This window comes from Bos taurus, chromosome 4, assembly GCF_002263795.3.
Source record: "Bos taurus isolate L1 Dominette 01449 registration number 42190680 breed Hereford chromosome 4, ARS-UCD2.0, whole genome shotgun sequence".
Taxonomy (NCBI): Eukaryota; Metazoa; Chordata; class Mammalia; order Artiodactyla; family Bovidae; genus Bos; species Bos taurus.
Genome location: NC_037331.1, coordinates 104632818 through 104659841, shown reverse-complemented (window position 1 = coordinate 104659841; position 27024 = coordinate 104632818). Strand labels below are relative to the sequence as shown.

Below are 27024 nucleotides of genomic sequence, written 5' to 3'. Positions count from 1 at the left end.
TAAACAGCTCAGCCTGCTTACCACCTGTTACTGTTGTTTGGTCACTCGGTCGTGTCTAGCTCTTTGTGACCCCAGGGACTGAAGCATGCCAGAGTTTGCTCAAACTTATGTCTATTGAGTCAGTGATGCTATCTAACCACCTCATCTTCCGTCGCCCCCTTCTCCTCCTGCCCTCAATCATTGCCAGCATCAGGGTCTTTTCCAATGAGTCTGCTCTTTGCATCAGGTGGCCAGAGTATTGGAGCTTCAGCTTCAGCATCAGTCCTTCCAATGAGTAATAAGGACTGATTTCCTTTAGGATTGACCTAGGGCTCACTGTGGAGACTAGCTGAACCATGGTCCTGATATCACAGGATATAAGCTCCTGGTTGTCCTGCCCAGCTCTGTGCTGTCCAGGAAAGTTGACATGAACTCCGTGTGGTTACTGAGCACCAGAGAACTTGACTAGTCCAAGTGGAGATGTGCCACCAAGTAGAAAGAAAAGAGTATAAATTAACACTAATATTTCTTACTTTGATTATGTGTTGAAATGGTATTTTGGACCTACTGAGCTTGTGCTGTGATTCATGGGGTCACAAAGAGTCAGACATGACTGACCGACTGAACTGAACTGAACTGAGCTAAATAAGATATATATATATATATATATACACACACACACACATATGTATATATATCTCACCTGTTTGATTTTAGACTGTATTTTTAATGTGGCAACTAGAAAAGGAAGAACTATGTATGGGGCTCCTGCTGCTGCTGCTAAGTCACTTCAGTCACATCCGACTCTGTGCGACCACATAGATGTCAGCCCTTCAGGCTCTGCTGTCCCTGAGATTCTCCAGGCAAGAACACTGGAGTGGGTTGCCATTTCCTTCTCCAATGCATGAAAGTAAAAAGTGAAAGGGAAGTCGCTCAGTCGAGCCCGACTCTTAGCGACCCCATAGACTGCAGCCTACCAGGCTCCTCCATCCATGGGATTTTCCAGGCAAGAGTCCTGGAGTGGGGCGCCATCGCCTTCTCCGATGCGGCTCCTACTCTGTATCTATTGGTCCAGGCTGGCCTAGACAATGCCCTGGGTGGCAGCCAAATGAGGATTTGGGAAGATCTTTCAAATGACCACAAGCCGAGGCAAAAGCAGTTCATACCAGCCACACTGCATAAAGGAAAGGACCCCTGTGCTCTGGTTTGGGCCTGCCTCTGTCTCATTGCAGAAAACAGCACTCGACAGAGCTCTGCCCAAGGTAGCAGGCTCCCCCTTGAAGTGAAGTGTTAAGTCGTTTCAGTCGTGTCTGACTCTTGGCAACCCCATGGACTGTAGCCCACCAGACTCCTCCGTCCATGGGATTCTCCAGACAAGAATACTGGAGTGGGTTACCATTCTCTTCTCCAGGGAATCTTCCCAACCCAGGGCTTGAGCCCAGGCCTCCTGCATTGCAGGTGAATTCTTTACTGTCTGAGCCACCAGGGAAGCCCTCCTCCTTAAGGGGGTAGGGATTCAATGATGAACAATGAAAAGTAAGTATCTTTGTTTCACAGTTCTACTCCTTTGGCTTCTAACCCAGAGTCCACCCCAGATCTGCATTCACAGTCAACACTCAGGCCTCTGAGTGCCTGGCACCTCAGGCCTCTCCCAGGCTCAGCTAAGTGCCTGTAATAATAGGTTGGTGGGAGCTCAGACAATTACAGCCACAAACCGGCCAAGGTTGTAACCTCTATCTCCTTCAGTCTGTCTGTCCATCTAGCCCAGTCCACACCTGTCCACCCATCTCCAGGCCACTGCTCAGATGCTGACTCTGCCCCGACTCCTGCAGTTCTCACTCCTGTCCTCCCCCACTCAGTTCTGTCTGTACACTGGAGCAACCACTAGCTTGATCCTAGGCTGGCGGCGCGAGTAGACAAAACGGATCGTTTGATCCACCACGATGCAGCTCCAACGGGAGAAACACTGGCAGTAATGACAAGCACTGGTGGGAGGGAGGAGATGAATCGCTGGGAAGCCCGACTTCCCACCCTGCAGAAAACACAAAGACAAGCACCCACACCCACCTGGGCAGACAGGCAGACTCCCACACTCCAGAGAGCGGAAACCAGGTTAGCCCAACCCACAGGCACCAAGGGGCTTCCTCCAGAAGCCCTCCTGCCCTTCCATGCCAGAAGGGAGCTTCCTCTTCCCAGAACTTTAATAATATCTATGGCCTGTGCTAGAGCTTCCCTAGTGATTCAGATGGTAAAGAATCCACCCTCAATGCAGGAGACCAAGGTTCTAACCCTGGGTCGGGAAGATCCCCTGGAGAAGGGAATGGCTACCCACTCCAGTATTCTTGCCTGGAGAATCCCATGGATAGAGAAGCCTGGTGGGCTACAGTCCACCAGGACAGGGAAGCCTGGCGTCGCAAAGAGTGGGACCCAACTGAGCGACTAACACTAATGGCCTTTGCTGCTTCTCTTTGTAACCCTTCTTTGTAGCAGCTGTGAGTGTGGAGAAGTCCTGAAGGGCAGGGCTCACCTTAAGCTTCACCATGATGACCATGACGTCTGTGATGTGGTAGAATACCTAGCATATTGAAGGTGTTCGATATGTGTTTGCTGTTGTTATTAACGAAGGAAAAAAGAGAGTAAAGCTACTACGAGCGTATTTCGAAGGCCACCTTTCCTGGGGTTAGAAAAAATTGCTCAAGATTTGGAAATGGAACAAAGGGTTTACTGTAGGTTCCTTTACTGAGTTAGCAAGAGGTATGCAGCTGGCTGCCTGGAGCTATCTGATTCTGCCTCAGTTTGATTTGCTATTTACTATTGATTAGGATATTTACAACTCTGTCCAGGTAGGTGTCAACTTTTAGAAAACTGATAGCAAACCAATGATTCCAACCAAGACTAATGCAAATGAATATTGTCCTGTAGAGATGTAAATGATTTCCAGCCTGAAGAAAAGATAAGCCTAGTCAGTGCTTCCTGTTTACCGCCCTGTGGTTCATAACCAGTTTTGTATCTAACCTAGCAATCTTATTTCCTTTTCTAGGATATCTTAAATGTCTTTCCCTTGGCCACCTGATGCGAAGAACAGATTCATTTGAAAAGGTCCTGATGCTTGGAATGATTGAAGGCAGAAGGAGAAGGGGACGACAGAGGATTTGATGATTGGATGGCATTGCTGACTCAATGGACATGAGCTTGAGTAAGCCCCAGGAGTTGGTGATGGACAAGGAAGCCTGGCGTGCTGCAGTCCATGGGGTAGCAAAGAGTCAGACACGACTGAGCGACTGAACTGAACTGAACTGAACTGATGGAACACAAAGGAGCTTCCCCGGTGGTGCAGTGGTAAAGAATCCACCTGCCAATGCAGGAGACGCAAGAGATGTGGGTTTGAGCCCTGGGTCTGGAAGATCCCCTGAAGGAGGAAATGGCAACCCACTCCAGTATTCTTGCCTGGGAAAGCCCATGGACAGAGGAACCTGGAGGGCCATAGTCCATGGGGTCACAAAGAATCATACACAATTGAGCAACTGAACATACAACACTTGAAACACAAAACCCACTGCTCTTCAGTGGTCTTCAAACCAGATTTTCCATCTCATCAGTGAATAAGTTGGATAAATTTTTGAGCCCAGACCATTCTATTCGGCATGGGAGACATGTCTTTTAAGTTTCTGAACATGATTCCTTGACATGGCAGTGCGGAGATTCAGCAGCACTGGACTCTCAGGCTTTAACTTCCCTAGCTAATCAGTTAGCTATCTCAGTCTCGGGCTGTTTAATGGTCACGAGCTCACTCTTGGGCTGCCTAATAGTGCTTCCAGCAGGTCTTTCAGGAGGAAATGATCCTCAAGCCTTTGGAGATTTTAGAGAACAAAAGTAGGACATTGGGACAACTGGTCACCATCTAATCTGGGTGCAGAGAGGACAGGCCAGAGCAAAGACACACCATGTCCTGCCACAGATTTCATGCTGTCCCAACAATGACTCTCTACAAAGAACACCTTTCCTGCTCTAGCCCCAGCTCAAAGGCTACTTTCTCCTGAAGCCCCCCTTGACCACCTCCCACCTCAGCACCCAGGAAGAGTAGGCTGCAGCCTTTTTTGTGAGTGTTATGCAGGCCCTCACTTTACAACAGAACTTAAATATCTTTTCTCAGAATTGCATGCAACTTAGCTCCCATGTAAAGTTGCCAGCTGCCTTAAACATGAGTATGGGTAAAAGACACTATTCTGGGAATGGGGTGGGTGTATTCCCAGCTTGGAACAAAGAAGAGGAGAAAGGAGGTTCTAGGAAAGATGAAACAAGACTTGGGAGAGGCAGGGCAAAAGTGATCCAAGCTAAAGTGACATGTACATCTCAGGGCCTGCGTCGAAGCTGTGGGATTAGGTAGAAAAATGCAGGTGTGTTTGAGCAGTCAGGGGTAAAGGTTTCTGGAAATTCAGGGCAGATGGAACTGGAAAAAGGAGAGGGAGGGGATACAGAAACCTGTCTGTGCTTCTGAAATTCGATCTGAGTTAATCTGCACGGCTCTTGGTTCCTGTCATCTGGTGACTAGATGCACAAATGATAAAAAATAAATAATAAAAAGCAGTAAACTCAGTCAGTCTTGGTCCACAACTACAGAATTCCCAGGGTGTCAGAGTGCCTGCTACCAGGATAACCCCCGCCAGTGGGTGTATGAAGACCTATAGCGCTTGGAGATAATGTTATAAATATTTCCTTCTACATCTGTAACTTCCACTTGACCATCAACTCCTTGGGAAAAGAGTCCAGCTTAAGTTCATCTTTGTGTTCCCAGATTGCAAAAGAATGTGCTGTATCGGAGACTGTTTTAAAAGTTCCTGAATATGTATTTTGTTGCCCATTGAACATTCTTTACCTGTGCATTTATTTTCAAAAATAGCGAGGCAAGAAGAGGCAGTGAAAATCCCAAGACCCAAAGAAAGACACCACTTTAAAAATGAGAGCAAAATAGAAAATCTCTGGGACCAGCAGAAGAAAAGAATTCATAGAGATGTAGATCTGAGTTAGCAGTCTGGAAGTCATCTGACTCTCCCTCTAATGCCGGTAAATATGCAGGCAAAGAAAGCTAACAAATGACCTCCAGAAATCACCTTCTGAGAAACAGGAAAGACATGTACGCGGAAAGCAGGTGTAAAACTGATCTCTTGGGCAGAGACTCTAGGGTGTCCAGCAAACCCAGATAAGGACCAGTTATCTTCCTAGGACATTTATGATTATAGGGAACATTTTAAAAAGCTTTCTTAAAGAATATACATTTAAAATTTTTAATTTATTCATTTGGCTGCACTGGGTCAAATCGTTGTGGCATACAGGATCTTCAATCCTTAGTTACAGCATGTGGTTCCCAGACTAGGGTCAAACTAGGGCCCCCTGCATTGGGAGCTTAGAGTCTAAACTCCTGATCCACCAGGGAAGTCCATAGTGGGAACACTTTATTACCATAACCTGGAAAGAGGAATCAGAAGGCCTGAGTTCTCATGATTCTGCCTTGACCATCTATCAGCTCATACGCTAGAATATGACCCACTACAACCCGTATTTCCCATGACCTTCCCCCAGTGCTCATCTTGTCAGTCCTGTGTGGTGCCTCCTGAATCAGGGACCAATGAGGTCCAGGGATCCAGTGAGATGCCTGCAGCCAAAATTCAGGAGTAATCAGGAGAACACTTCAACTGGCCATGGCTGGCTTGAGATAAAGGCAAAGCCCATGTGGTGCTGCTGGTAGGCCCCTGAAGATAAGAAGAAAATGGGAGGGGAGTCAGGATGGGGGAGATAAATCTGGTCTGAATTTACATCGATAGGAAACCTTTCCAAAATTAAAAGAGAAAAGCAAAGAAAGCACACAGGTGCGGAAGCTGGGCTGCCCGCGTCGTCACCGAACACTGATTACAGCTTGATGCTTGCTAATTTGGGATGACTGGGGAGCTGCTGATGAAAACGCCCTTCAGAGCCTCTCTCCTTAATGCCCCTTCTCAGGAAAGGCAGGAGGAGCTTCAGCAATGAAATCGATGGCGCCATTCCCTGACTCTGTTGCCTCCTAGCTTTGTGATCTTGGAGAAGTCAGCTCACCTTTCTGGGGCTCAGATTCCACATCTGTACTCAGAGGGCAGGGGGGGATGGACAAGAGCCTGCCTCACCTGCCAGCTCCGGGAGCCCCTGCCTGAGGCTATGAGAACAAGCTCGCTGGGGACCTCTGCAGCCCCTCCTGCTGCTTCCAGAAAACACAGGATCCTCCATCAAACCATTCTAGCGAAGAATATCTTCTGCTCCCTGCCTAACAGGCTAATTTGCCTCCCATGTGCTGTTGCAGATGGCCCAGAGAAAAGTCCACATTGGTGTTTGAGGCGCCAAGCTCTGGGGAGAAAAGAAATCCCGCGGTGGTGGGGAAGAGGAGTTGGGGGGTGGGGCGTATAGAGAAGGCAGGAGTCAAGCAGTGGAGAGGAGGGGTGCCAGTCAGTTCAGCTCCCCATGTGTTAGCTCCCGCACCTCCGTGGGGGTGTTCCTAGGCTCCAAGACAAGGGGCTGGGTCACAGCATCAGTGTAGCAAAACCAGGATCAAGCATCAGCCTCAGTGTACTGTATCCAGATGCCTGTTTCAGAAGAAACAGGCATAAAGCAGTCTCCTCCTTTTCACTGGAATCAAGAACTTAAACTTACCCTCTAGTTAGATTCCAAGAGGTGCTACAAAGTACTAGCAAAGGTCTTTAGACCAGAGTCAAGCAAAGGTCTCAGTATCCTACAGCTGGTCTTTGATACCACCCTTCCTTAGTGGTGGCAGTGGTTCAGTTGCTAAGTCGGGTCTGACTCTTTGGGACCCCATGGACTGCAGCCCACCAGGCTCCCCTGTCCATGGGATTTCCCAGGCAAGAATACTAGAATGGGTTGCGATTTCCATCTCCAGGGGATCTTCCTGACGCAGGGATCCAACCCTCATCTCCTGCCTTGCAGGCAAAGTCTTTACTGCTGAGCCAGCAGGGAAGCCCCCTTGATAGCACCCTTAGTCCTGTTAAAGGCTCCTCACTGAGTCCTCAGCATGTTAGAAACTCCATCTCCACACGTTGTGGCACCTCCCCCGCAGGCTTACCTTAGTGACCTCCTACCTATCCACCCACCCCAGTCTCCTGACGTTGACTCAGCCCCCTGTACAGCCAGAGCTGGGCCCCTTCCCATCAGAGTCCCACTTGCCCAAGAGCTGCTGGAAGCCTCGGCGGTACGACAGCTCTGCTTCTGCCCCTCATTGAGCAGATTCATTCCCTGCATTGCAAATTAGAAACTAGAATATAACTTCTCAGGGAAGGATTTATCATGGTGATTAAATTCTGTATAAATCAATATAGAAAGATAAGCAGTATTCAGGACTTCATGGTGATCCAGTGGTTAAGAATCAGCCTTCCAGTGCAGGGGATGTGAGTTCAATCCTTGGTTGGGAAACTTAAGATCCCACAGGCCAAGCCTGTGCACTTCAACTAGAGAAGCGAGCGCACTGCAATGAAAGATTTTGCAATCTGCAACGAAGACCCAGTGTACCTCAACTATGACCCAACGCAGCCAAATAAATAAATATAAAAAGCGAAAGAAGAGAAAGAAAATCAGTGCGAAAATCAGGAGCAGTGACTAAACGACTCACCCATGGTCACAGAGGCAGCTAGTGACAGAGCTGAACCCAGGGCTCCTCACTCTCAGCTCAGTTACAGACGGGCTTTTACTCACTGGCTTGGCAACCTGCCTACTGTTTATAGTATGGTTTCTACCAGAATCTGTGTTCTGAGTCCCCAGTCACCATATTGCAGGGAAAAATTCGGAACAGGCTCCTTCAAAGTTGGAGACCAGTAATTCCATATTAGGGCTGCTGCTGCTGCTAAGTCGCTTTAGTCGTGTCCGACTCTGTGCGACCCCATAGACGGCAGCCCACCAGGCTCCCCTGTCCCTGGGATTCTCCAGGCAAGAACACTGGAGTGGGTTGCCATTTCCTTCTCCAATGCATGAAAGTGAAAAGTGAAAGTGAAGTCGCTCAGTCGTGTCCGACTCTTTGCGACCACATGGACTGCAGCCCACCAGGCCCCTCCATCCATGGGATTTTCCAGGCAAGAGTGCTGGAGTGGGGTGCCATTGCCTTCTCCATTAGGGCTGGTAGGAGGGGCCAGATTCAAGGAAGTGACATTCTTCCTGAACTGACCGGCCTCACAGGAGGGTCCTCACAGTGCAAAGGCCCTCAGGACTCAATGTGAAATGTCATCCAGGAACTCCTGGGGAGAGGAACCTTTCCTAGTCTCATGCTTACTTAATTTTTTTTTCCTCACTGTGCTATTTCTAAGTGAAAGAAATGAATGAGATAGTTAATTACTACTAGTGTAATTTGGGGGAGAAAAACTCCATGATCTCATGGCTTCAAGCACCAACAAAGTTCATTTTTTCTTACAACCATCAACCTTCACTAACGGGAAGCTGACACATGGTCCCCTTCTGATGGTGCTGGTGGTGCTGATACAATGCCCATGCTCAACGCTCAGAGATGTTCATGAGACAAAAAAAGTGTTCAGTCTGGATGATGTTTTGTCCTCTGGGGGCTCTCTTTTTCTCCCATGAACGACAACAATCACAAACATCTTAGGGCGCTATGGTCCCCACACTGAATTGCTGGAGGGCTTTCAACACCCCCTAAATAGCGGGGACGACTGAAGCACTTTTTCACTCTGTGACACTGACCTCCTTTATGACCTTTCTCTTAGTGTCAGGTGGCTTCCAGGAGACTGCTAAGTAACTTCTAGGAGACATGCCAACCCTCAGTGTTAAAGAGAGCCTGGAGATACCCTGAGCCTTGCCCATCTTTTTTTTTTCACTTAATTTTATTTTTTGGCTGCACCAGATCTTAGTTGCAGCACACAGGATTTTTGTTGCTGAGTGTGGGATCTTAGTCACAGCATGTGGGATCTAGTTCCCTGATCAGGGATTGACCCCAGGCCTCCTTCATCGGGAGCGGGAGTCTTAACCACTGGGCTATCAGGGAAGTCTCCCATCTTCTCTTCTTTAAGGTCCCATCTGGAGTGGCTTCTTGTCTCCGAACAGATACAGGTATGAGGAAGAGGAGAGGAAGGCAGTGATCAGCCTGAGCATTGGTGAAACCTTGAATGGCCACACCCTGTCACTTCACCCTTCTGATACTCTTTTCTTCTCTGTTATGTGACAGACCCAGGCTGGGCAAGCCGTGAAGATCCTTCTGGCTGCCAAGACCGTTGAGTCTCCAATGGGCAGCAGGACCAAGGTTTTCCAGGAAGGGAGGGCAACTGAATGGTCAAGGGATGCCCCGGGGAACAGACTGGAGGAAACAGGCGTGCGGGAGGGAGGCGTGGTAGGGCATTTGCCTCTTTGGACCTTTGGAAAGAGACTCTGTTTTCTTCCTCTGGAACTTGGACATCAAACTCCTGGGCAACGAGGCCCCCAAGGCAACGATGAGAAGCTTGGGATGAGGAACAGGTGAGGGGTGCTGGCAGAGCAGCTTCCTCCCTGGTGTCATGACCCACCCCTTCTCCACCCTCACCACTCCCAAGTTCTCTGCACTCCCTCACCTCCTGGGGGGCGGGGAAGGGTATCAAGACCCCCAAGCCTCTTGCCTCATCCTCTTGCACAAGGCATGGCCAGACGCCTGGCTGGGAGGAGCCCTGGTCTCCGTGATGATTAGGAGGGTGAAGATAATTCCATTACCAGTAATAGGATGTTGTAAACATTCCGTCTCCACCTGTTAATTAGCACCACCCCCTCTTTGCTCCCGAATATGAAGCGATGCTGCGTAATCATGGCATTTTGCTGGTGATGCTGTTTCTCATATGTGGTATTTCAGTGGTTTGTGTGGGAGAAAGAATTAATTATAGCTCTCCGGTTCCAACCCATTCTCAACCCCACCCCCGTCCTCTTCTCCCATTCCCCTGATATAAAAAGCCATATGTGTATATATAAGCAGAGTAAACACATCATGCTGTTTCCTGTTTACTGAGGCAGGGGGAGGGGAGAGCACTGTGGACCAAACGCCCACTAAGTCCCAGGTCTGCCTCTGGTACCACCACAAACCAACACAGAAGCCGTGGGGACCTCTGTCTCTGGGCCTTGGCTTCCTGGTCCTAAAACAGGGATAACAAAGCAGCCCTGCTCACGCTGAGCTCACTCTGAGGACCAAAACAATGAAATCCGGGAAGCTGTGTGATTTAGCTATGTACATTAACAGCTAAATTCTTAGTAACTGTTCCATGTGCCCATGGAATTCCTTCTATAGAGTCTTCTGCAGCTTATCTAGAGGCAGGTTTCTTTGGAAACCTAACCAAACTAAAGAACTAGAATCAAAATTATTAGATACAAATAAGTCAATAGAGGTGGGGGTGGCTTAGATGCCAGGAGGCTGGAGAGAGGGGATGCAGTGGGTGTGAGATGCAGCAAGCGACTGTGGGTAGTCAAAGAGATGATGATGAAAGGTTAGGGGATCACAGGTGGGTCCAGACTTTACATGTGTTGGGGAGCACATATTTAAAACATGGAATAGGAACCTTAAAATGGGCTGGCACACTGGGGGAAATTCAGAGTGGAGAGGTTGAGGAGGACTAGGACGAAAATACATATAAATATATATGCTATGCAATTTGCTTTATCTGTATCTTAGAATCTGAGAATCTATAAATGAACCAGGCATAGATGAAAAATGGAAAAGAATAGAATTTGCTCAAAATACCATAGATCTATATTGACACTGGTGGTGGGAAAAAATAGCAGCTGTGTTATGGGCTGTACCCCTGGGGTAGAGGGGCTGTGGACATTATTATTCTATACAGGGGCCATGATTTGGTTTCTATTATCAGAAACTGTGGAGGGTGAGGCATTTTATAATTTATAATCCCCTGAACAACTCTTGAAGCAGGTATTATCACTGATCAGAAAGCAGAGGCTCAGGAAAACAGATATCTTGCCCAACACCAGACAGCCAGTTAAGTGGAAGAACTGGGATTCAAACCATATCTGACTCCTGAGCTGCCTCTCATGGTAGACAGGGCGGGGAAGGGGGGGGTCCCTACTTTGCTTTAAGCCCCTATAACTAGGACAAGAGGGGACCACACCTAAACCAACCAAACTCTCCTACACATAAAGCCTAAGCTCTTGTCATCATACCCATTTCCTCCTAGAAAAGTTCAACTTGTTTCCATCCTGGAAGCTGGAGGAAAATGTACCAAAACCATCAGTAGCCAGGCTGTGGGTCTTTCGGTCCTGTGCTTTCGGCCCAGTCTTGCGCAAGCCACAGAGGACACTTCTGTGGTCAGAGAGAGAAAATGGTAACTAAACAGGATGGAATCTATCTTCAAACAAAATCCCCCAGAAATGCAATTGCAAGTCAAGGAGAGGTCAGGTAACACAGCATGCCCATGATTTAGTGAGACAAGAAGAGGAGTTTCCTTCAACATGTCCAGTCTTTAGAAAGTTAAAAAAAAAAAAGAAAACACAAATAAGTAATATAGGGTAAACGCCAAAGAAATGAAGCCATCCTTTTGTCTAAAGAAAAGAAAAAAATTTAGCCTAATAAATTCCTCCTAAATTAGGGTGAAAAGTATGTGTTTTTTTGTTTGTTTTTTTTTCACTAATTCCCCTGAATAGAGTGTTGCACACCCAAAGAGTCTTGTCTAGTTAGCCTTCTCCAAACCCACACACAGCGCCCATAATAGAAGCATGTGTGTGGCCTGTGAGAACCACAAAAATGAAAAGCAGTGGAAAGAAAGATGAAGGTCTTCTTGAGAGCATGAGAGCATCTTTGCAGCAGATGGCTGCCATGTTGTCTCAGGGACCCTGCTCCTGGGGGTACCAGCCCCATATCCATCAAGTCACGAGGTGTGGGGGGCTTACACGAAGAGGCTGAAGCAGGGCTACAGCTGAGCCCTGACCCCATAGTGCTGAGGGGATGAACCCTTTTCCCTTCTCCTGGCCTCCTAGCCACACCCCCAAATCCTTCAAGTCTCTTCAGCTCCCATCTCCCCCTGAAAGTCCTCCGGCTCCTTCGCTCCTCCTTGGTCCAAGCGTCTGCCACACTCTGGGCTGAAAGCACTGTTTCTGCACCTATTATGCCTCTATTAGTTCTCATTCTCCTGGTGTCAAGTGGTTTCTATTTCCTTTGACTTTTCCTCACTGCTGAGTAAAGAGCTGTCACTCAGTAAATATCCTGCTGATTCAGTAACAGAGGAAGGATTTAGGAGTTCTTGGTTTCATAGTTACCTAAAGATGGAGGGAGGGAGAGAAGGATAAAGACCGTGTTACCCTGGGGAAGAGGAACCCCTTGCAGCACCCAGGACAGCATTTTTCCCTGGTAACAAGCTCTCTTTACAAGGAGGAAAAAATGAATTATCACACATTTTGTGAATTCCCAGCATCTAAACATACCACAAAAGCACAGGCTCAAAGTGCTGGAACTGGCAAGTTATTTGCCTTAAATAACAGGGCTTGGAGATGGTAAATGCAGAACTTTGGGTAACTTGATAATGACTCACTCTAAGTCTTTTTTTTCAGAAGTGTTGAAAGTTTAGTGAGACTAAATGCTAGATGTAAGCCCCATTAGAGCTTGTATCTGGTTTGCTCTGGAGCAGGGAATTCACTCTTCAATCTCTTCGATCCATTCCCAAGAGTTAGATTATGGCCCAGAGGGGCGCCAGAAAAATGCTGCTGTCCACAACACCAGATTTCAGCTTTGATCTCCTCTCTCCCTGCTCAAAACCTTCAGGCTCTCCTTTCCATCTGCTGGACAGAGTCAATGCCTGCTGCAGATGGCTCTTGGCTACTGGATTCTAGTTTGGAAAAAAAGAAATCCAACCACAAAAGACATTTGAGGGACAACTGTGGATATGAGACTATGAACTAGGCATGGGTAATATTAGGAAATTATTATTCATTTTGTTGAATAGGTAATGACAATGTGGATATGTAAGTATTCTGGGGTATTAAGGACCATGAAGCCTGCAATTTACATTGGAGCAGTTCATTAAGAATTAAACACTTTTGACAGGTAGATAGAGAAGAAAGATGAAGTAAATACAGAAAAATGTCAGCATTTGTTAGACTTGGATGATGGACCTATGAATGTCACCTGTTACTTTCAGAAGGACAAGAGTGTAAATTTTCTTTCAAAGAGATAAGTGTGAGAAATTTATGTCTGGTATGGGATTGAAAACTAAAGGCTAGACTAGACAATTATCTTTGCCCCTCAGTTCCAAACTCTTTAAGTAACATCTCTAATGCTAGGTGGTTTGAGACCTCTATTTTAAATCAAGGGGTTACTACATGCCTTTTCTTTCAATTTTTGTTAATGCTTAAATTTTTTGTAATAAAAATGGTATGCTGGTTCCTTAAAACATTAGACAAGGGATTACCTTGTGATCCAGATTTCACCTCTGGGTATACACCCAAAGGAAGGAAGAGTAGGGGTCAGAATAGATATTTGCACCCCACGTTCACAGCAGCGTTATTCACGATAGCCAAAGGGTTGAAGCAACCCAGATGTCCATAGACAGATGAGCAGATAAACGGATGTGGTATGTTCACACAGTGGGACGTCCATTTAGCCTTAAAAAGGAAGGGAATTCTGACACATGCTTCAACATAAATGAACCTTGAGGATGTAGCGCTAAGTTATAAGCTGGCCACAAAACAACAAATACTGCATGATTCCACTTATCTGGGATACCTAGAGTAGACAATTCATAGCAATAGAAAGTAGCACAATGGTTACCTGCTAGGGGAGGAGGAAACGGGGAAGTGTTTAATGGCTGGAGGGTGTCAGTTGGGGCCGATGAAAAAGTTCTGCAGATGGATGGGGGGTGACAGTTGAATTAACTGAATGAGACAAAACCTTCCACTTAAAAACAGTTAAATGCACAGGGTGCTCAGGGCCAGTGCACTGGGATGACCCTGAGGGATGGGATGGGGAGGGAGGTGGGAGGGGGGGTTCAGGATGGGTAACACATGTACACTCATGGCTGATTCATGTCAATGTATGGCAAAAACCACCACAATATTGTAAAGTAATTAGCTTCCAATTAAAATAAATTAAAAAAAATTTTTTTAACGAAAAAAAAAAAAAAACAGTTAAAATGGTAAATTTTATGTTATGTATAAAGTGTTAGTCACCCAGTCATGTCCAACTCTTTGTGACCCCATGGACTGTAGCCCTCCAGGCTCCTCTGTCCATAGGATTCTCCGGGCAAGAATACTAGAATGGGTTGCCATTTCCTTCTCCAGGGGATCTTCCTGACTCAGGGATCAAACCTGGATTTCCTGCATTGCAGGCGGATTGTTTACTGTCTGAGCCACAAGGGAAGCCCTCTTATTTGGCCACAATTAGAAAGACTTCATAATAAAGAGTTGAAAGCAGCAGCTAAGCAGGCTAGGCTTACTGCTAGGCCTCCGCAGCCTGGCCTTCGTGGCCCTTGGGTTCTGCTGAGCGCTTCCTGCCCCGCTGGGCCCTGCACACACCCCACGATGCCCGGCCTCTTTGCACCTTTCTTCCTGCTAGTCCTGCATGTGAATTCTCTCTTTCCTTTTCCATCTGTCAAACCCCATCTATTCTGGAAGTCAAGCGCCCATCTTTAGCAAAAAAGATAACATCCTCTTTTTAAAACTCTTCCGAATTCTGACCACAATGATCCTGTCTTTCTCTCATTTCTGCTGCATCTTGTCAGTATTCTCCATAAACATCTGTTTACTCTTAATATACAAAATCTATGCTCAGAATCCGGCCAAGGCTGAGTATGCTGCATGTACAGTTCACTTGAGAGGCCTGGCAGAGGTACAAGGAGTATAAATTTTCTTTCAAGGGGATATGTGCGTTAGAAAGGTCATGGGTAACAAGGGATTGAGAGTTAAAGGTCATATCTGGGAAATTACGATCTCCACCCTTGATCTCCAGCTAAACATAAAATTTCCGACCAAATGGCATTTCAGGATGCGCCAGGAAGTTTGAGGAATTTCTGACTTTGAAAACCCCAAAGCAATGTAAGCTGGATTGTAATGTGTAGCAATAACCCCACTAGGAGACCCACCAGCCCCCATGAGAGATGGGGGTGAGGCGAGATCCCTCTGGAGGTGGAGAGAAAAGGCAGAAAGCTCTGATTTCCCCAACAAGTAAAAATCACTTGATTTTGAGCAGAAGCTGAAGCTCCCACCCAAGCCACAGTAAAGTATTTTTGTGGACTAGGATGTGGTACATAAAAACACACATAAACAAGCAAAAATTTGTCACTTGAGGACAGAAACCATCAAAGCTTGTTCATAACAGGAAAGTGGGCAGCTGGGGCTTAAAGCCCACGGTGCACGTGGTAAAGAATAACATGTGACTGCTTCCTGACGCCAAAGGAGGAGTGTTGCCCCAAAAGCCCGGAAAGAAAGGAGGAAGGTGGCGGGGAGAGGAATGATCTACCCTTTCACTGTTTGGGTTTGTCCTCTCCCACTCTCTCCTTGAAGCCTAAATGATTCTCTCTTCTTTGTTTGAAGGGAATCTTAACTTGAAAAAAAATGGATCTGAGTACTTGAAGTATTTCTCAGTGAGAAGCTGAAATGTCCCTTAGGAGTAATTGCCTAGGACCTGAACAAGACATGTCCAGCCACCCGCTTGGTCCCTGAAGGCACTGCTCAGCTCCCAAAGCAGCTGTATTTTTAAAAGAAAAAAAAAGAGACTCTCTTGCTATTTTCTAAAGACCCCAGGCAGATCATCAAGGGGCTCATGCCAGGCACTCCGTTCAGAGCTGGAGATCTCTGGAAATGTCCTTGCTCCCCCAAATCTCTGAACAACTCCTTGTTCAGGCCCAGAGGTTTCTTGTAAAACTGCAGACCCCATACAATCGTCTCCATTCAGATTCACACAGACAACTCTCAACAGAGAATGTCTTTGCCATTGATCAAGGACAGTCTCGGAAGTAAATAGGATTGTCACTCTATTGGTGACTTTGGCAATGGTGCTGTGACCTACAGCCAGTATAACTGTTGTTGTTGTTGTTTCGTCACTAAGCCATGTCCAACTCTTCGCGATCCCATGGACTGTGGCCCACCAGGATCCTCTAAGGGATTTCCCAGACATGAACACCGGAGTGGGTTGCCATTTCCTTCTTCAGGTGATCTTCCCAACTCAGGGATCGAATCCACGTCTCCTGCATTGGCAGCTGGATTCTTTACCACTGAGCCACTTGTGCTGGCATGCTATTACTGGCTAATCAGAGGTCTTAAGATGGAAGGAGGCCCTCCGGAACTCACCAGCCACCCTCTGAGTGGTGCGCATGCTAACAGCTCTCACCGCTGTTTCCTCTGCTCCACCCCATGAAGCCATGTACGCATGTGCCCTCTTTTCCCCATTAGGCTATATACATGGAAGCCCAGGCCTGGATATGTTCCAGTTTCAAAACCAATTTACTAGAAAGACCACTCCATGGATCCAGAAGGGGTTATTAGGAGAGCGGATATGACTTACTTGTTATGAGAAGTTGGCTGTAGAGAAAGAGACTCTTTCCCTTTTATGTTAGACATTATCCATGCAATTGACAAGAGGAGAGTCCAGAAAAGCTACATAATTTTTACTATGAATTTTCTACTTATACCTCCTGGACCCAATAAGAGTAGTTGGTATCGTGAAAAAGTGATAAACTTGCTGGCAAGTTCCTGCTGACTGGAGTTCAGGGGAAAGAGTTGATTTCTGCCAGAGACTGTCATATGGAGTGAAGTAAATCAGAAAGAGAAAAATACTGTAATATTAACACATATATGTGGAACCTAGAAAAACAGGTTGATAAAAATAGATGATCTGCTATGCAAAGCAGAAAGAGACACAGATGTAGGGAACAAATGTATGGATACCCAAGTGGGAAAGGGGTGGGGGGATGAATTGGGAGATTGGGACTGACATATGTACACTACCCGGTATAAAATAGATAACTAATAAGAACCTACTGCAGAGCACATGGAACTCTCCTTGGTGCTCTGAGATGACCTCAATGGGAAGGAAGTCCAGACCCCATGGACTGTAGCCCACCAGGCTCCGCTGTCCATGGGATTCACCAGGCAAGAATCTTGGGGTGGGTGGCCATTCCCTTCTCCAGGGGATCTTCCCAACCCAGGGATCGAACCAGGGTCTCCTGTATTGTAGGCAGATTCTTTGTCATCTGAGCCCACCAGGGAAGCCCACACAAGGAAGAGGGGATATATGTAAACATATAGCTAATTCACTGAGTTGTACAGCAGAAACTGACAGCAGTGTAAAGCAACTATAGTCCAATAAAAAGATTAAAAAAGAAAAACACAAGAAACCCCCAAAGATCCAGTTTCTGGATCCTGTTGATCCAGGTCTGATGATACCACCTAGAAACAAATGGACTTTGCAGCCCAGGGTGATCTGTTAACTCCTTACTGCTGCCAGGAGTAAGGTACTACCAGGCAGTTTTGGGACTGCCCCAGGACAGTAAAATAATGTAGCTGCAACTGCAGAAATGGTATATTCAAAACATTTGCAAGTCTGTTTTTTTATCTGTTTGTTTTGGAAAGGAAAGATTTCATGTATATATAATATCTAATAATCAATATATGAATTAGAAACCAGCAAATTCATAGGCTGCTATGCTACTTACTATCTCAACTTTTAAAAAATTTTTCCAATTTTATTGAGTTATAGTCAACAAAGATTATATACACTTAAAGTGTCTGTACGTGATAAGTCGCTTCAGTCACGTCCAACTCTGTGTGACACTATGGATTGTAGCCCGCCAGGCTCCTCTGTCCATGGGATTTTCCAGGCAAGAATACTAGAGTAGGTTGCCATGCCCTTCTCCAGGGGAATCTTCCCGACCCAGGGGTCAAACCCACGTCTCTTATGTTTCTTGCATTGGCAGGTGAGTTCTTTACCACTGGTGCCACCTGGGAAGCCCATACACTTAATACAAATACAATTTGATAATTTGATTGTGCAATATTCACTACAATCAAGCTAATGAGCATATCCATCACCTCACAGACTTGTTACCCTTTTCATTTGTGGTAAGAACATTTAAGGTCAACCATTTTAGCAAATTTCAGGTCCACAATACAATAGTCATTAGAGTCACATGGTTGTACGTTAGGTTTCTTAACCTATTTATCTTGTATACAAATAAAAGTTTGTATCACTTGACCACCAGCTCCTCATGGTTCCCTTCCCCCAGAGCCCAGTAACTGCCATTCTGCTCTGTTTCTACTTTTAGATTCCACAAGTAAGTTATGTCATGGAGTATTGGTTTTCCTGCCTCTAGCTTATTTCACTTGGCCTAATATCTTAACAGTTTATCCATGTTGTCACAAACACAGAAGAATTTCCTTCTTTTCTAAGGCTGAATAATAGCCCATTGAACACTTCCTTTATCCACTCATCTTTCAATGAAGGTTTAGGTTGTCTCTGTATCTTGGCTATCATAAATAATGCTGCAATGAACAGATATCTCTCAAATGCTGATTTCATTTTCCTTGGGTATGTATACCCAGAAGTGAGATTGCTGGATCACAAGATAGTTCTTTTTTTAAGTTTTTGAGGAACCTCCATACTATTTTCCATAATAGCTGTACCAGTTAAGGGGCTTCCCAGGTGACGCTAGTAGTAAAGAACCACCTGCCAATGCAGCAGGCACAAGAGATACGGGTTCGATCCCTGGGTTGGGAAGATCCCCTGGAGGAGGAATGGGCAACCCACTCCAGTATTCTTCCCTGGAGAAAAATAAAGAATCCCATGGACAGAGGAGCCTGGTGGGCTACAGTCCATGGGGTCTCAAAGAGTCAGACACAACTGAGCATGCACAGTGAGGAAGGAAGGACCTCTTTAAAAGTCTGAGTAATCAAGCACCAGTTAAACATTTGCAGTTCTTGATAGAAATTCCAAGAAACTCTAGTGTTTGACTTTTACCTACTGTTGTTTGTGTACATCCTTGGAAATGAGTGGAAGCCTTGCTGACTCCTACCTAAATCAGCCCCAAACTGTATATAAAATGTCCAGAATTGTGAAATTTCAGAATTGCAATGGAGTTAGACCCATGAAAATTACTGTTCATTGCCCAGGCTGCCATGACAGGAAAAGTTAATGCCAATTGGAAGCATTTACTATTCCAATCCTTTTAAACTAATTCCTTGGCCGTTCCTAGAATCAGGTTTTGGATACCACAGCAGGATCCTTCTGACGCGTAAGAAGAGGCTTAGTGGGGAGGAAGCATAACAACCTAGGGAGGAAGAAATAAAGAATTTGCTCCCTTGTTGGTTAGAAGAATTTAGACTGAATAAATTTAGGTGGTGAGAATGTTTTTCACCTAAAGAAATGCAGCTCCATCTTCAGTGAGTTCCAAGTTGCACTTATAGCAAACCAGGTGTTGTAATACTGACACCTGCTTTAACATAGAAAGGTATGCCTACCATTCACCTTAGAAAAACATCTCCACCTGAAGCCTGACTGATACGATGGAGGCAATTCAGGTGGTGATGGTTGTTCAGTCGCTCAGTCGTGTCTGACTCTTTGCAACCCCATCGACTGTAGCCTGCCAGGCGCCCCTGTCCATGGGATTTCCCAGGCAAGAATACTGGAATGGGTTGCCATTTCCTTCCCTAGGGATCTTCCCGACTCGGGGATCGAACCTGTGCCTCCTGCATTGGCAGGCATATTCTTTACCACTGAGCGAACTGGGAAGCCCTAGGCAGTTCAGAGAAGTGCCTGCCATGAGCTTGGCATTGTACCGGGTCCAGAGGAGCCAAAGATACATCTGGGCTATTTCCTGCTGCCCTCCCAGGAACTTTCATGGTTACCTGACGGATCCTCAAGCTGTAATGAGACTCTGTGAGTAATGCCAGCTGCTTCAGTAGCAAAAATGTCCTACTGAGTCCCCTAGAGATCCCCAAATGCCTCAGTGAACACAGCCTCACATCTTAAAGAGTCGGCCCATGAAAAGCTAAAGGGGTGTGTGGCTTGGCACCTTCAGCAGATGACTACAGGTGAGTGGAAGAAGGCAGCTGGGGACTAGGTGAGAAAACAGGTTTCTTATAGAATGGCATGGCTGGTGTGATGACCGTGGAGGGCTGGGTGGAGAATATGCATGAGTGTTGGGTTGTGTGGCAGAATAACAGAGCAAGGGTGGGTGGGTGAGAGGCCCAGAAACGGAACAGTTGTGGGTGAGCCGTGTGGTGATGGGAGACAAGGGTCCAGCCACAGGGAAGCACAGCAGGTGGTGGTGGGCGGGCAGACGGAGCCCATGTCACCGGGTGACAGAGTGGGTGAGTGCGTGCAGGCTTGACGCTTTCCCTCTATTAAAACGGGGTCTGCTAAATAGAGCTTCTCTCCATGAAAACCTTTTCTGAGTCCTAGCTGGTGGTGGGCCAAGAAAAGATGGGCACGGCAAGGGATTCATCAGCCGCCAAACCCATTTTAGGCAGGGACAAACGTCATTCTGTGCTTTACCTCTGATCTACCTAGATTACCCAGAAATAAAATTTGGATCTTGAGGAACTCAGAACTAGGAGTAGAATTTCTTTCTCTGAAGGTAAGAAGTTATGAGGACCAGGGATGAGACGGGATTTCAAGCTATCTTTTTCTAGGTTGAGTGTCTCAGTTCCCTTATCTGTAGAAAAAGATGTAATATATCCTTGTCTAAAGGAGTTATGGTAGAAATAAAAGGAGACGGTGCATGTTAAATATTTGTGCAATGTCTGACACGTGGATGAGTGTGTGCTTAGTCACATCTGACTCTTTCTGACCCCACAGACTTGTAGCCTGCCAGGTTCCTCTATCCAGGAGATTTTCCAGACAAGAATACTGGAGTGGGTTGCCATTTCCTTCTCCAGGGGAATCTTCTCGACCCAGGGATGTGTCTCCTACATTGGTAGGTGGATTCTTTATCTTTACCACTGAGCCACCTGGGAAGCCCAATCTTTGGCACATAATAAATGCTCAATAAAAGCATATATTATCTAAAATTCCTTCCACTCTAATATTCAGGGGTTCTATGAATTCTGTCAAAACTGGTTTTATCTTCCTCCAAAGCAGGAGGTCCTGAATGCCTTGAAGTTGTGTGCAGAGTTAGCTCGTAGGAGAGATGCTTGCACAACTCAGTGATTTCTCTAATCACTGGGAATACCCTCACGTTACATTATTATTTTTTTTTTTCTGTTTACAGGTTTATTCAACACAAAACAATCCCTTTCAGCTTTACTGAGGTGGCTGACCACGTCCACGGCCAAATCCACCTCTAAACTGGAATTCAGTTGCCTACCCAGCCCCGGCCTTGGCTTTCTTGTCGGCACCAGGGGGCACGGCGCTTCGTCTGTAGATGTCTCTGTCGGCTTCCCCTCGCATGAGTCTTGCAGGCCGCTCTCCCTGCAGACCTTTGGGCCTTGGCCGGCCAGTCTCAGGACGGCTGCGGCGCAGGGTGGTGGGCACGATCTCAGGGGGCAGGTGGGGGCAATCACAGAGATACTGGATGCCTTCGTTGGTGAGGTACCAGTAGAAATGTCTTCAGGCAAACTGTTCCTTCACGTAGCCTCGTGACTTGAGAGACTGCATGGCTTCCATGACGTGAAGATTGGGCACATTCTTGTCTGCTAGCTCCAGGTGCTTGGGCATGTGGACATCCTTCTTGGCCATCATCACCCCCTCCTTAAAAAGGAGTTCATAAATGGCAATCCAGTTCTTCTTGGGCATCAACATCGCGACGGTTGCTGTCCTCATGTTACATTAAAAAAAAAAAAAGTCGCTCAATCATGTCTGACTCTTTTGCGACCCCATGGACTGTATGTAGCCTGCCAGGCTCCTCTGTCCATGGAATTCTCCAGCCAAGAATACTGGAGAGAGTATCCATTCCTTTCTCCAGGGATCTTCCTGAACCAGGGATCAAACCCAGGACTCCTGCATTGCAGGCAGATTCTTTACCATCTGAGCCACCAGGGAAGCCCCTCATGCTACATAAAATGGATCCAAATGAGCACCGCACCCTCCTGGTACAGCTGATTGATCTGACTCAAGCTAGGACTTCTTCCTTCTCCTGAGATTTTGAAATATGGACAGATACAGATGTTAGGAGTTATTGGAGCTGAGTCAGGAAGATTCCCCAACCCTGGGACAGCTCAGATTCTTTTCCTCCTCTGATCTAGGCTGCTTCTGTCTTACTCAGCTCCATGAGCTAGCCTAGCATCCTTTATTATTTCCATTGGCCAGAGCTGATGGCCATTCACTGCAAACAAAGGACACAGTAATGATGCACACAGGTAGTGCACAATCATATCATTTAGAAAGAAGATCCATAGTTTTCATAATAGTTTGAAAGTATTCTTGACTTTTCCCCTCAAAATGATTAAACTCCAAAATACAAGAACTTCATCTAATAAAGTGATAGAGAGGTAGCTCCACGGAGAACAAAAGTAGCATGTTATTTATTCACTGGAGAGCCAAGTTCCTGAGAGTGGATTTTAATATTTTTACCTTCTCCCATACTTCAGAGTCCATAGTGACGCTTCCTAAGGCTCACTTGACTTCACACTCCAGGATGTCTGGCTCTAGGTGAGTGATCACACCATCATGGTTATTTGGGTCATTAAGACTTTTCTGTGCACTTTGCCAACAAAGGTCTATATAGTCAAAGCTATGGTTTTTCCAATAGTTCATGTATGGATGTGAGAGTTAGACCATAAAGAAGGCTGAGTGCCAAAGAATTGATGTTTTCAAACTCTGGTGCTAGAAAAGATGCTTGAGATTCCCTTGGGGAACAAGGAGATCAAACCAGTCAATCCTAAAAGAAATCAACCCTGAATATTCATTGGAAGGACTGATGCTGAAGCTGAAGCTCCAATACTCTGGCCACCTGAGGAAAAAGCCAACTCATTGGAAAAGACCCTGATGCTGGGAAAGATTGAGGGCAGGAGGAGAAGAGGGTGACAGAGAATGAGATGGTTGGATGGCATCACTGATTCAATGGACATGAGTTTGAGCAAACTCTGGGAGATAGTGAAGGACAGGGAAGCCTAGTGTGTTGCAGTCCATGGGGTTGCAAACAGTCAGACACGACTGAGCATCTCAACAGAAACAACAATATTTCAGAGTCCAGGGAATGGTGCTAAAGTTTCTGCAAAGTTCCCAAATGACCCTTTGCAGCAGAATCCCACCAATAAGGAAATAAGATTTTTAATCAAGTCATCACCCAGGAGAGAAAGGAATTGAAGACACAGAGAGAACTAATTATATCCATGACAACTCAAAACCTAGAAGAGGGGAGCAATATTTCAAAACCCCTTCAGCCCCTCAAAACCCCTGCCCAACTCTTTTAGAGGCCACCTGCCCTTGAGGCCCAAGGTGGTCCTTATGAGTGTGATGAATGGATGCTGGAAGGGAGAGGAATGTAAGAAGTCCACAGACTCAAGTAAAATCTTGTCATCACCAGGTAAGGAGTTCAGGAAGAATCTTAAGAAGAAGAGTCTGATCTCTTTGTAAAATAACAAACTCAGGAGTCGGAAGATTTTTTTTGGTTTTGCTTTTGTTTTGTGTTTGCCTTAAGCAGATGATGGGGTAGAAGGAAGGGGCTCTCTTCTATTTGGTCAGAGAGTTGTACGTGGAGATAGGAATGGGGCTGAGAAGCTGATAACATTTGTTCCTAGACTCACCTAGGTTAGGGATAATTAAGACCAATGGGTGGCCAGGGAATAAGATTAGAAGTTCTAATGATATAAGCAGGATTTATGCCTTGATATATGGCTGAAAATAAGCAAGACAGACAGGGCTGGATAACAATGTGGGGTTGATCTCATAACAGAAAGGATTATTTGAAACACTGTTCTCTAACAGTTCAGTAAGCACTAATGGTAGGCTTTTGGAACTTAGAAGTCTTTTTTTCCCCTACTTACTATAAGGTATGAGTTACAAATAGAGTTCAAGATTCTATGTAATGGGTTTCTAATTTTTTAAATGTAAATCTTTATATTAAAAGTACACATGGCTGGATTGAGTTGAATATCTCTGCTAATGCCAAAGTTTGATAATACAAATTCAGTCCGCCTTCAAGGATGCTCCTAGAAAGATCACTGGATGGTAGGGACCATAATGATGCACACAGATCTCCAGGGATCTGGTTTGGCACTAAGGGCTGGTCTTGTAACAGATTCTTCTATTTCAGTGATGGACATGTTGCATGTGCTAAAAAAATGGAATAACTAATGACACTGAAATGTCAGAAACAGGGTCCTGAGATTTATATTGAAAAACATGAAAAGAATGGAAAGGAATCTCTTTTGCTGGAACAAAAACTGGGAGACATTTTTGAAGACATATAAATTTGTCAGGACAGTCAACTGGATTAAAGAATGATTTGGGTTTAATTTTGAATTCAGGGATTCATAACAGAAAGAAGGTTGGTTTATCCAAAAACAAAGAAATGGGGAAAAAATAATGGTAGTGTGTCAGCATGCTCCATAAGGGACAATAAGTAGACTAATTTCATATGACAGATTTTCACACTACTTAAAACACTAAAACTACTGAGATCTCAAGTAAACCTGACCTACAGAAAGTGGTGAGAAGATATTTCAAAACATATAAGCATACAACTCAATAGAAAATAAACATAACCCAATTAAAAAATGGGCAAAGGACCTAAATAGACATTTTTCCAAAGAAGACATACAAAGGGCAGTTAACATGAAAGGATGCACAACATCACTAGTCATCAGAGAAATGCAAATCAGAGACACAATGCGATATCACCTCACAACTGTTAGGATGTCTGTTATCAAAAAGATAAAGATAACAAATGCTGATGAGGATCTGTGGGTGGAAAGATAAATTCATGCAGCCACTATGGAGAACAGTGTGGAGAGTCCTCAAGAAATTCAAAAAAGAACTATCGTGTGATCTAGCAATTGCATTCTTGAAAACATCTCCAAAGAAAATGGAAACACTATGTCAAAGAAATATCTATATTCACCTAAGTGTCCAATGATGGGTAAATGAGTAAAGAAATAATACACATGCTGCTGCTGCTGCTAAGTCGCTTCAGTTGTGTCCGACTCTGTGCGACCCCATAGATGGCAGCCCACCAGGCCCCTCTGTCCCTGGGATTCTCCAAGCAAGAACACTGTAGTGGGTTGCCATTTCCTTCTCCAATGCATGAAAGTGAAAAGTGAAAGGGAAGTTGCTCAGTCGTGTCCTACTCTTAGCGACCCCATGGACTGCAGCCCACCAGGCTCCTCCATCCATGGGATTTTCCAGGCAAGAGTACTGGAGTGGGGTGCCATTGCCTTCTCCCTTAAAAAGAAGGAAGCTTGGCATTTGCAATAACATGGATGAACCTTAAGGATATTAAGCTAAGTGAAATAAGCCATGTAACATGTGGCATCACTTATAGAAAACAAGATATTCACAAATTGGTGGGGGAAATTGTCAGAGGTTAGTAAAAGGGTACACACTTTCAGTTATAAGCTGAATAATGCCTGAGAATCTAATGAACATCATGGTGACTCAAGTTGATAACACTATCATATAACGGAAATTTGCCAAGAGATTAGAACTTAAACATTCACACATACAAAACAGGTAAATACGTGAGGTGACAGATATGTTAATTAACTCTATGGAGGGAATTCCTTTCACAACATATATGTATTACCATCTTGTACACTTTAAATATCTTACAATTTTATTTGTCAATTCTATCTCAGTAAAGCTGAGGGAAATTACCACCACCACCAACAAAAAAACAACAACAGAGAAACAAAACACCACCCCACACATACAGGAAGATGAGTAACGCTACCAGTGAACAGTGTCCTCCACATATTAAAAATATAAGCCATTCCACTTGGGATGGACACACTCTCTATTTAAAATGGATAAACAACAAATAGCACATGGAACTCTGCTCAGTGTTACGTAACAACATGGATGGGAGGGGAGTTGGGGAGAGAATGGATAGGCCACCGAGTCCCTTCCCTGTTCACCTAAAACCATCACAACATTGTCTGTTAATTGGCTACGCTGCTGCTTCATCATTTCAGTCACGTCCGACTCTGTGTGACTGTGGCCCGCCCACCAGACTCCTCTGTCCACGGAATTCTCCAGGCAAGAGCACTGGAGTGGGTTGCCATGACCTCCTCCAGGGGATCTTCCCAACCCAAGGATCGAACCCGTGTCTCCTGCATTGCAGGCAGATTCTTTACCACTGAGCCACCAGGGAAGCCCTAATTAGCTATACCTCTATAGCAAATAAAAGTTAAATAAAAATAAATAAAAGCCATTCCAAGAGCAACGGTTCAATACCAGTGTGAAGTCCAGCCAAGTGAGGGCATCAGCAGTAAGGAAGGAATCAAGGCTGGACTGCAGCCTCCTATCACGGCCAAGCAATGACATGAGCTTGGGGCAGAAAGGTGAGTTTCCCAAGCTCCCAAGTTTCTAAAGAGAATGGGGCTGGGAAGACAGGACCATGATGATAAAGGTGCCAGAATGTAGGGAAGGTAAGTAAGGGGGCTTCTGTGCATTCCCACTGGCAGATCTTGCTGGAATTTCTGCATTTCCCAGGAGACTTTTCCTCTGAGGCACAGAGGAGCTCACTACTTTGCTGAATTTTGAACTGTGTGCATCGTAAAGTTTGTTGGTGGGGCTGAGTCTGTTAGCTTAGTGAGAAAGGCTAGTCTGCTACCTGGCATTCCCAAATCAATGTATTAGTGCTGTTTTCCCTTTTTGTTACACAGGCATTAACACTCATACAGTGATTATTTTTTAAAAGTGCCTTTGTTGTGGAGAAAAAAAAAACTTTAATAAAGTAAGCCATTGGCAAATGCTGGTAACAGGTGAGATCGATGAGGAGAGATCTCAGCAAGTGGTATTTTGTATAAAATAAAAAGTGGAATGTTAAATTTGGCAGATCAGGCACATGAAGCAAATTCACTTACAGGACCAGGGAAACCAGAAAACAGAATTTATGCGTGTTCCAGCCAGCACAAAAGCTGTAATATATGGGGGGATTTGTAATAATGTAG

At 45.5% G+C, this 27024-nt stretch overlaps 1 protein-coding gene and 1 pseudogene across 2 annotated transcripts in view; both read right to left on the bottom strand.

Moving 5' to 3' along the window:
- TMEM178B (transmembrane protein 178B) overlaps positions 1-27024 on the bottom strand; it is a 423271-nt gene that overhangs the window by 77231 nt on the left and 319016 nt on the right. The window lies entirely within an intron of this gene.
- LOC785954 (small ribosomal subunit protein eS10-like) lies at positions 21146-21727 on the bottom strand (annotated as a pseudogene).